Source organism: Manduca sexta, unplaced genomic scaffold (assembly GCF_014839805.1).
Source record: "Manduca sexta isolate Smith_Timp_Sample1 unplaced genomic scaffold, JHU_Msex_v1.0 HiC_scaffold_1665, whole genome shotgun sequence".
In the NCBI taxonomy this organism is placed as follows: Eukaryota; Metazoa; Arthropoda; class Insecta; order Lepidoptera; family Sphingidae; genus Manduca; species Manduca sexta.
The window spans coordinates 1-11,512 of record NW_023592552.1 but is presented as its reverse complement, the minus strand read 5'-3'; the positions used below and the strand labels follow the sequence as shown (position 1 = coordinate 11,512).

The following is an 11,512-nucleotide window of genomic DNA, read 5'->3' as shown; positions in this document are numbered from 1 at the left end:
ACATCAGATCATTTTTGTAGATGGCGCTATGTTACCTAATCGGACGTGCATGTGCGAATTTTGTGATAATAATGTCAAGGCCAATGTTAAAATTATAGTTTTTTGTTGAAATTTGCAATAATTTTAGTTTAAATAAAATAAAATTAGAAACATGTTATTATTTCCTATTATTGAATAATCGTTTTAGTGTTCAGAATCGTCCTAAACCCTAAAGTACAAGTGTTGCTTCCGCGTCATAACCTCTTTTCAAATAATATCTATGGATGGAGATAATATGGTAAATATTTGAAGATTTTCCGTGAAATTATCATGTATCAAGTAATATATCTGTATTAAACAAGTCTTGCTATTAAAAGACTTTAATAAATAGTAATACATCATATTATAGTAGATTTTGTTATACATTTATATTGCAAAATTTGAATCTAGCGCCATAAATTGAGAAACGCATGAAGTTCGCGTTGCGAATCTGGCCGATTGATGTGAAAGATATTCCGAAGGCCGTGAGTGAACACGGAAATCGAGATGTGTGTGTGGTCAAAAAGACAGTGCAAGGTAGGGGTCGGGTGGCGTTTGTGATGGCAAAAATTTTGCAAATGGTGAGTTAGGAAATATTGACTTGTTGTGTTTCTGAGTCAAGAAATATTTGTGATAGTGACATTTTCGTGATTTTAGAGAAAAATTCAGTGTTTATTAAAAGTAAAATCCTTAGATTCTGTGATACGGGATCGGCAAATGGCGCTACGAATAGCTAAAGTTGACACAACTACGCGTTTAGAAATCCTATATATCTTCCTGTGCCAAATTCTAGGCACGCGGCATGTTCTGTGATAAACAACAAATAGTGGTGCATCTCAAAATCCCTAATATCGCGCGTGTGGACCTAGCAACTGGGACATCCAGCTTGGCGATTATAACGGTGTCAGCATGTTGCGATTTTTTTGGCCAGCGGTACTACTTTTTTAAACTCGTTTATAGAGGCGGCTAGAGGTTTCCGCGTCCCATAGGGTCGCTGGCCCCGCACTCCGTCTTCTGGACTTAAATTACATAATGTATAGGTGTTGTTTAGAGCATGCAACAAGTAGATATGTGTCGGCGGGCTAACTGTCAATGTTGAGTACAGTAAGCTCGCTGCCCGCGGCCCCCATTAATTCGAGCCGCTGATGTCACTTATCTCTGCGCTCTCCTATCTAGGCCCTATGGCCGCCAATTTTTTGCACATAGTATCTTAATGTAAATTTGATAACCGGCGCGCGTCTTTAATTACCACTTGTTTAAATACTTAGTGTTTCAGTCTAGTTTAGTTTACAATTAAATTCTGAATTTGAATTTTACCACATGATAATTTTCTTGCTTGTCGTTTTTTGGTGTTTTATTATGCCTAGTACATAGCTGATGAATGTAGCTATGTGACTGATTGCAGCACGGTCACTGACATTAGCACCCACAATGGACCAGCAGTTCTGCTTGGCGCTGGAACAACCATCCAAACAATCTGACTGATGTGCTTGCGAGTCTGCTACAGAGAGAAGCTCTCTGTGATGTCACCCTCGCGTGCGATGGGGAAACAGTCAAGGTATGTCTATTTGTTGCAACATATTTATTAATATTTACATTAATTCTTTACAGGTTCTACTCGTTAATTTAAATAAAATTACTATCTTGTATTATGCAAACAACTTGAATATCAGTTTCACATTTCTCGAATTTTTTTATGTAACCATTTCGATGCAGCCTTTTAAAATGCATAGATTTATTAGTCCAAAGTTCCACATCCTTAACTTAAATGTCATAGTACTAATTAGTGATTTATATTATATTTTTCAAGAACTTGCCGTTATATCATATTGTAGGAAATGTATGTAAATATTGACATTGTGTTGGAGCATGCAGTTACAGCTGTTTATTATTATGATACAATATAAGTTACATAGTAAACAAACATGAGTAATGCACTATTAATGCATCAGTAAAATATTTCTTTCATTACTGTTATTTGATAAAACATTTAAACTCTGATCTTGCCATATGATTATATATGAACAATCTTCTTTCATATATAATCTTTTCAATTTTAGTTGATCTTGTTGAATTATATTTGAGGCACATCATTTGCATTGTAATGCTGTTAAAAATAAAATCTCAGTATTAAATAATGAATAAATAATAGAACTTAATTTATATTCATACTAGAATATAGGCTGAATTCATGAATATTATGGGAAACATGTTTTGTTATTATTGCAAAATAAAGTTATAAATTTAATGGAGCTTCTATGAATGAATATTTTACAATTATTTTAAATAGTTATTTATTGGTTATTATAGTTTTCCATAAATTAATATGTATATAAATTTGTGATATTTCAAGATTTCTTTCAATGTTCTTTAATAAACATGAATCCTTGTGCATAGTAATGCACAATGACGCTTTGTTAATTATGAAAATGAAATTTAATAGTTAGTGGCAAAATAAATATAAACAAGATTATAAACTATTGTAGAGACAAATTAAAACTATTTGAATTCACAGAAATGGACAACATTTTTGCATTTTGTACTTTTATTAATTATAGTGCTTGAATCATTTACATGCATGAAAAAGTATTTTCTTAGAAAGAAAAGTTAAGAAAATATTGCAAAACTCTGCTTTAGAAGACAAAACTGTAGTTATATTATATGTAATATTATCGAATATACTGATTTCAAATGGTTTTAAAGGAACAAAAATTTCTAAGGCATTACATGCGGGCCTCTAATCACAATTGAACCAAATCCTACTGCCTGCTAATATTATAAATGTAAAAAGTTGTATAGATATGTGTATGTGTGTTAAAAAAATATACAATACTGATGATTGAATTTGGATGAAAATGATGCACAGATAAACCAAGAAGAGTAATAATATATCAACGGTAGAAAATTTCAAATGTCTTGGAGGACATATATTTTTAGAGGAGAGCCAAAAATCATTTTTCACTTTTCAGTACTTTTATTTTATTTTTCTATCGAAATGCGTTCTAGACAAATATTTGTCAAATTCATGTTTGTAGTATAAAGTAATATAAAGTTGTAAATTATTTATGAAAATCTTGACCTACAAGACTCAAAGATTTAAGTTTTTGACATTTACTACAAAATCAATTTTAGGTCCGTAGCTCTCATTTTAAAAGAAATCAAAATTATAAATATATACAGGTAAATTAAGAATAGAAGTTTCAGTTCAGTGGTATATAACACGTAATTGCCGCAAAATGACCCTTACGACATTTGAAATTTCTTCTGACCATATAATTTTTTATCATAAAACTTTACGTGGATAGTGCCGTGAACTGAAGCTAGTGTTTACGAAAATCACATCAAATCAAGAAACCGCAGATTGAAATCCAATAAAATATGTCAATATCTCTGAAATACAATTTTCTTTTTAATATCTAACATTCAAGAATTGTTGAATTGAAATTTGAAAGTGATATGCAGTATAAATGCCATGTTTGCTTTTCGTTAATCAAAAGATAAATTCGCTGACCAAATTTTAAGTCATTAAACATGTTGATTTTAGAAAATAAAAATAATTTCTTTCAATAAAGATCTACTTGAATCAGGGATGTGATTTATTATTTTCATATGAAAAATTGTAAAAGGTGCCATAGAGTTAGAAAAGTTATAGAACAAACAACATACAACATTCAACTATATCTGATTATATTCTTTAATTTCCCTTGATATGAAGTGGTTTAATTAATCAAATGTAAATGATTATTAACATAAATGGCCTAAAAATATATATATATATATATATATATATATATATATATATATATATATATATATATATATATTTGGAAAGTATCTACGTGGCATCCATTCCGATGACGTTATGGGCAAATTTAATCACGTGGCCTACTTATATGTATAGAAGACCACTCCTTTCTTCTATCCTTAACCAATACACATTATCTTGTTGTATAGGCAACTGAGGATTCTGTTTTGTAGTAAAAAAAAGGTGGTCTTTTCCTTCGCCTGAAAATTTTACTTATTGGCTGTACTCGAAAAGTAAGCATCAAAATTTACGGAAATACACAAACGAATTCATAAATTATAATTATTCTAGAAAATTAATTCGAACTTACCTTAATAAAATCAATAAATAATAGTCATCTTGGCTAACTTATCAGCTATAAAAAAAGTATATGAGAACTTGGAATACACGTACGTAATCATTTTCTGTGCATTTGATGATTTTTTTAAAACCTGAATATGATCGATTTTTTGTTGTCGTCACGCTACTGACTATGGTGTATTGCACCGTTATTAATGATCATAATAATTACGATTACAGGTATGTGACGTAAAATACCAATGGCTACACATATAGAAGAGTAAAATACGAAATTCTTTATTTATAAAAGAAACATTTTTTTCCTAACAGATCGTTTTCAATAAATTATTCCTTTTTTTATATTAAAAAAGTCTGTCTGCTACATTCACATTCACCAAACGCGCAAAATTAATATAGTCATTGAGTTGCTGAATTTTTTTATGACAGAATTGTTCATCTTAAGGTGTTTAAAGATATATATTATAAAAAAAAGTCCTGCGCCGCATCTGACTGCCAGATTACGATAAAAAATTGGTATGGAGATAGTTTCGATACCCTGGGAGAATTTAGGCTCCCTTTATCTCGGATTTTTTTAACGCGGGTGAAGCCGCGACCTGTCGCTTGTATGTAAAGTGATCTTACTTGGCTTAAATATTATTACGATCTTCGATCTTCGAGGTTAAAAATAAATACTCCGGAACCGATAGCAGAACACGCATTGGATATAAGTTATTGTCTGAAAGTTTGTGTTTCACCAATTTTCCTCTTCACTAGTAACTCCGCTTTAACCAGCCAGTGCGCGTGAGTGGAATGTATCCGTGTGTACACGTATGATGCCATAAACAAAACAAGCTAAGTACTTAACAATCTAAAGCTGTTGTAGCTATATAAACCGCGTCTTTTACCATTAAGAGCATTATTGTAGATCCACAAATTCATGGCTATAAACACTAAATTAACCATTGAAATTAAATTCACATAGCTGCTAATATAGAAAAAACTGATTTACCTAAAACATTTATTGTATGTTCTTTTTAACATTTTTACTCATGATAATTAATTCCAAGGACAGCGGCAAATTCTAATTTATACGTATGCATAAATAGATAGAGCTAGATAAGGCATAAAAATCCTGATTGTCATTAAACCAAATTGCTACCTTAGGCCATTAAGTCAAGGTAGTCTTCATTGTAGATATTTTAATGTTTGCTAATTTTACAAGGTTATTCTTAACTTAAATGGCTTGATTTTGACAATATATGTTAAAATGTATGTATGTACTGCCCGCTGAGACTATTGCTATGTGAAGCAGAAAAACCATTTTGGACACAAAATATTTTATGAATCTTCTGACAAATAAATCCAATCCAATTTAATAAACTATGAAAAGACTAGCAGTAGTGACATGTTGTATTGGAGAATACAGTTTTTATTGCGTTTCGGTAAATCTAAAGGTCAATAACACATATCAGTAAACTAAACTAACTTCCTTTATGTGCCATTTAAATATAAATTTAACAATTAACTATGAAAGCTAAAGTTTTATGTTAATAAAATGCAATTTGTTTTGTAGGTTGAAAGGAGTCCGCAGAAGAGCTGCATGTTTTTTAACTTTCTAATTTTTTATGACAGTTGTTAAACGTGTTTTAGGGTCTTGATCTAAACAGTCGCGTTCGATGTGTGCTACTGGTGGAGCTTACAAGTTCAGCGCCATAAGTAATACCTATAACAACATATTTTATTAGGAATGTATCAACAAGAACGGACCTTGGCACTGTTTCATTCACATTGAAATTGGCTGGAGCAAAATTCCCGATGTGATACATTATTATTTCTTTGTTAAATGCTTGTCCTCGAAATGTGGACAGAATTGTATATTACGTAGGTAGAAAAAAATTCCGTTGCGCAAAAAACTTGAATATAGAGACTATTTTGCATGCATTAAAATAACCACCCATTAGATGTTCTCACTAGAAATGTAAACTGAAGTAACTGGATAACCAATGTAAGCGCCGCCTTCACTATAACTAGTACGGTCAGAACTCGTTGGTCTGAAACTCGTACGCAGAGCGCGGTAAAATCATCTCGAACCGCACAGGTAACAGATAATAATCTACGCAAAACCGACATTTTCAAACTGTGCCAGTCTTGATGCAGTACTCAGACAAATTATTACATTTACGTTACACGTGTACAAATATATATATATATTTTAAGCTTTACTTCTATCGATGGCTTGCTAAATTCATTGAGTATGAATATGTCTACATATTAATTATCGCATTATAAAGATTAGAAAATAATTTTAATTTATCTACAAAATTATATTGTCCTGGGTAAACAATAGATTGCACAACAATTGAAAATTATTTAATATAAGTCGTTTTGGAAAATTATATAATTAATGTTTACATTTAGATTGAATCCCGATCTCACCTACATTAACTGCATAAGGCACCTTTTACTTATATATTTTTAAGAACTAGTAAGTTTGTTTAGAAATTAGATCTCTAATGGCGATCATAGTATCTGCCTTTTTAATAAGGCTCACAGTGAAAGTAGACATCTTTGCATAAACCGATACTGCAGTCGAAAGTTAGGTAAAAGTCTTTTTTAATATAAAACGTTGTTTTGACCTTTATGCAATAATCTAATAATACTCATAAAATATTATGAACTCGCAATATGATGATAGGTATCATAAATATAATACCAATATTGAGCGGCCGTTTTCTTATTACTTATAATAAATATACACCTGAAACAAGCCAATATCCCAACACTGTTAAAACACGCACACATTTCGTTTTATTCTAGTGACAATAAAACACCTGTGTGGAGATTCTTTTACATGGACAAAAATATTCGAGGGCGTTTCAGTGTTTTGTAAGCGTATGTATTTCTCAGCTGTTAACTTACTATTGAAACGCTAGGCCATGAAAAGAGCACATTTACAATCTAATTATAATAACAAAAGTTTAACCAAAATGGTACTTGTGCACTGTTTCTACACAATACTAAATGTATTCTGAAGACCTTCACATAGCTCTGCGCCATTTCTTATATTTATAATGTTTTTCTTTGTATTGTTTTAGGCACACCAAACTATATTATCAGCATGCTCCCCATATTTTGAAAGTATATTTCTACAGAACTCTCATCCACATCCAATCATATTCCTCAAAGATGTACGATTCTCGGAGATGAAATCCCTCCTTGACTTCATGTACAAGGTAATACACACAATTTGGTTCTTGTTACTGTAACAAGGTCTTTAAAAACAGAATAATAAAAAAATTGTCTGTTAATTTTCAGGGTGAAGTAAATGTTGGCCAAAATATGCTACCAATGTTCCTAAAAACTGCTGAAAGCTTACAAGTTAGAGGTTTGACAGAAAATAATACTTTAAATCCGAAGGTAAATATGACATTTATTAGAACAAGTTACAATAATGAATAAAGCTCGGACACACAGATTTGTAGACAATGTCAAGATCACGTCGATATCAGATATCAGTACTTTGCTGGGTTAACTTTTAGTAACATAATGTATGCGTGAGTTTTTGTAAATGGTGGCACAAAAAGTAGTAATCGTTTGGTTTTCTTACAATTATGATAGGTAAATTTAAAATTTTACGCGATGTAATGCAAAAGAAAACCAATTAAATTTCAATGTTCATTATGATAGACATAATAGTAACGTTGGTTTTAGAATATTTTGCTAGCGATATTAATGGCATAAATCGAACACTTTCTATTACGTTGTCTGTTTGGACTGTAGAAATTGGTTAAAAAATAATAACATATTCTTTTAAAATATAGGAACAAGCACAATAATAGTTATTAATGGTCAATATGATGTGTTGATCCTTCGTAGTTAAGCATGTGTTAAACAATAGCAATAGTTAACGTCGGTGGGCGTGTGTGGTTACAGTCGGAGGAGCGGTCGACGCCGTCGGTGAGCGCGGAGAACCTGTCGCGCGCCGAGTCGTTCGCGACGCCGCCCGCCGCGCACTGCGCGCCGCCCGCGCCCCTCACGCCGCTGCCGCCCGCGCCGCCGCCGCACCTGCCGCACCAGCCGCACGCCTCCCACGCCTCGCACCAGCCGCAGCTGCAGCCGCTCGAGAAGCGCCGCAGGAAGAACTCCACCGTGCCCCGCGACGACCTCGACTCCGCTTACCGTCACTACGAGGTGAGACTGAACTGTCTTACTGATACCACGGGTTCATACCCACATCGCACACCGACCCGATCGATAGATGAGTGATTTTGTATGTTTTTGATGCTTAGCAGGGCCACCTAAAATCTGGCAAGGGGGGTTCGACGGGGTCAGGATCGGAGCCGTCGACGCCGCCGCCGGCGCACACCGCGGCGCGGCTGGGCACGCGCTCGCCTGCGCACACGCCGCTTGTGAAGCAGGAGCCGGACTCGCCGTATGGCGCGTCGACTCTCGCGCCGCAGCAACCCGCGCATGCACCGCCCTTTGACCAGCCCCACCTGCAGGTTGGTCTTTTTATTTATCTGTACCGTTTGCGAACATTTACTGTTACGAAATTAACACATACAATAACTTTTAGTGAACTCGATGCTATTTATTCCTCTGCGGCATATCCATATCAAGCATAGGAATGGTATACATCTAATTTATTTCTTAACTTTGACGTGTATTAGGGCTCAAGACGTGGATTCTGTTATTTATTATAGCACGCATTTCATGAGGGTGATCTTTTTCTTCTGTGGATTTTATACGTGACATAATATGAGTCATTTGCTCAATGATTTTTAAAGGCTGTCAAAAGGAAGGAAGGGATCTGCTCGATTGTTGATGATTGACTCTCACAATATTCGTTATAAAGCAGATCCTATCCTTCTTTGTTGGCAGACTTCAGCCTGGCTTCGGGTGAACAATGTGGAGGACCGTAACGAATCCCTTTTGGACCTCAGCTCGGGTCGAACCTCGGGCAACATACTCGCTTCGATCCTCGCTCTTCCGCCCGGAGACGTTTGCGCGCCCGCCACCCCGAATAGAAAGTGTACTCTCACTGCTAAGAAGGGAGGACGATTCCGTACTAATTGGCTGTCGATATATCCTTGGTTACAATATGACAAGTCGCTAAATATCATGTATTGCATTTACTGCCGCAAATGGTCGCACGAGCTGTCAGTGAAACGCACGTCGTTTGTGGAAGGCAACGCCAACTTCAGACTGGAAATTTTGAATCATCACGATAAATGCAAAGCGCATAGTTTTTGTCGAGATCTTGAACAATCTCAGAGTGTAAATAATGTGAAAATTAACCAAAAGACTAGTGATAGTTCTTGAAATTCCTCGAAGTCTATGTACAAATGAATAAGTATTTGTATATATTATTAAACTGTATCGAACTCGGAACGGTAGGAGCAGTGATGATTTATACATAAAATGTGTAATAGTCTTGCAATTAAGGTTAATAATAATGGGTACATGTTACGGTAATTTATAGGTATTACCGTTACCCGAGATAGCTTGCAACTTAAACAGATGCACTGCCTGCCATAATTTATATTTTGTTCTGTGATATGTGATGTGTTTAATGCTATAGTTGGTGAGGTTAGACTTTAATAAGAAAATACTTCTCTAATAACCTAGGCCAATAAAATAATTTAAACATGGCAACCAATTTTGTCCCATCATTCTAATTGTCTAATCATCGACATAAAATCAAATATAATTTCGATCATTTCAAGTTCAGAAACAGTATTACGATTCATACATGTCTGTTTTATTATCGAAAAATTGTACAACTGTATAAAGGATTGAAGTGAATGCTGTTCTTCCAAATAACTTGACTACTATGATACTATATAGCTGTGGCTCGACGAATATTATATAAATCTTTAGTCTGTGATTTAAATGCATATCGTTACATACATTGAGATCCTTTATTTTATGAAGATTTTTTTATATTTATTATTGGTAATGTAATAGTTATCTAATATTTTAAAAAAATATAAGTAGTGCCTTACTTTAAAACATAAATAAATATCTATAATTATTCCAAAACTGGCACAAAAGCACCACATTATAAAAACGTTTCTTAGTAATGTAATTTTTTTTTTTTTACTATTTATAATTAAACACATTTAAACACTAGGTCGCACTGTCTTCAAATCCAAACTTAATTTGCTCGACTAATACAATGCTAAAACGAATGATATTCATAAGACTATTCCATGAAATGTATACTATTTGACAAAAGTATATTTTGTACTGTATTTACCTTAATAAATAAAGATTTATAATTATTTTTATTAAAGTGGTATTCATTTTATAATTGTCATCCTAATTTGCCTCCATTATTGAATTATAATTGCATAGCATTATATACTAAATGCATAAACTTACTTTTCAGAACATGGGAGGTGCTGAAATTGCCTCAATGTTGTCTCAGCATCCGATTAGCAACGAGTGTAATGACAGTGAACAGATATTGCCACCCCATGCGGACCAGACAGACACTATTGATGGTAAGTGTTTTGTTATTACTACGCCACAACTACCAACTTATTACATTTTGACCGCTCATAGGCAAGCATTCCTTTTGTATTCTGTCAAGGTCTGCCGTTTTGAATTTCAAATCAACGATGAATTTTCATTAGCTACTTAACTTGTATTATGTAATTTAGTTGGTGGTTGTGCAAGTTTATTGTTAGAAACATAGATTTTTTTTCAGACATCACAATGTTATTAACGTTTACTGTGATCACAGTGGTTTCTATTATTATACATTTCATATAAGAAGTTAAGTAAATAAGTCGATGTTATTCATTCAAAATTTTAGTAAATAGTTACTTATTTTGTCTAATGTCTGACAAAAATTCTCTTGTGTCTAATGTGATATGTTAAAGCTTTAAATGTTATGTCGTATTATTTGTAAATTTATTTTGCTCCGCATAGCAGGGTTTAGGACTAAAGATACTGATAACATTTGTTCATATTAATTTCACACATTATGTTTATTCCTAAACACTGCAACGGAGGTTCTCGCCACATCGAATGCATGTATCGCACACGGCCGCATGTCATACATCATTGCTTATCATTACCTAATTTGCACTAACCAGAAATGCTTTAATACTTTTCTCAAGCTTGTATAGTTTTTTAAACCTAATATGAAGAAATCGGTGTCGTGAGATTTCTACTGATAAAACGTATGATTTGGCGCCCCCCGAGGGACATAGGTCTTGCGGTGTTGACGATACATTTGAGTTCATGGTGAAGTCTATTAAAGACAGTGTGTTTGTTAAAGTGTCGTATACGCGTTAATTTAAAATAATTTAGATTATGTCCCATATTCCTGTTCGAACAGTAAAATAATTTATATCATAGGATTGCATGTAAGTGGAATGAAGGATTGGCAAAACATAACAT

At 33.6% G+C, this 11,512-nt stretch overlaps 1 pseudogene; it reads left to right on the top strand.

Moving 5' to 3' along the window:
- Window positions 1–605: 605 nt before the first annotated feature.
- On the top strand, window positions 606–9,614 carry LOC119191579 (annotated as a pseudogene).
- Window positions 9,615–11,512: the final 1,898 nt, after the last annotated feature.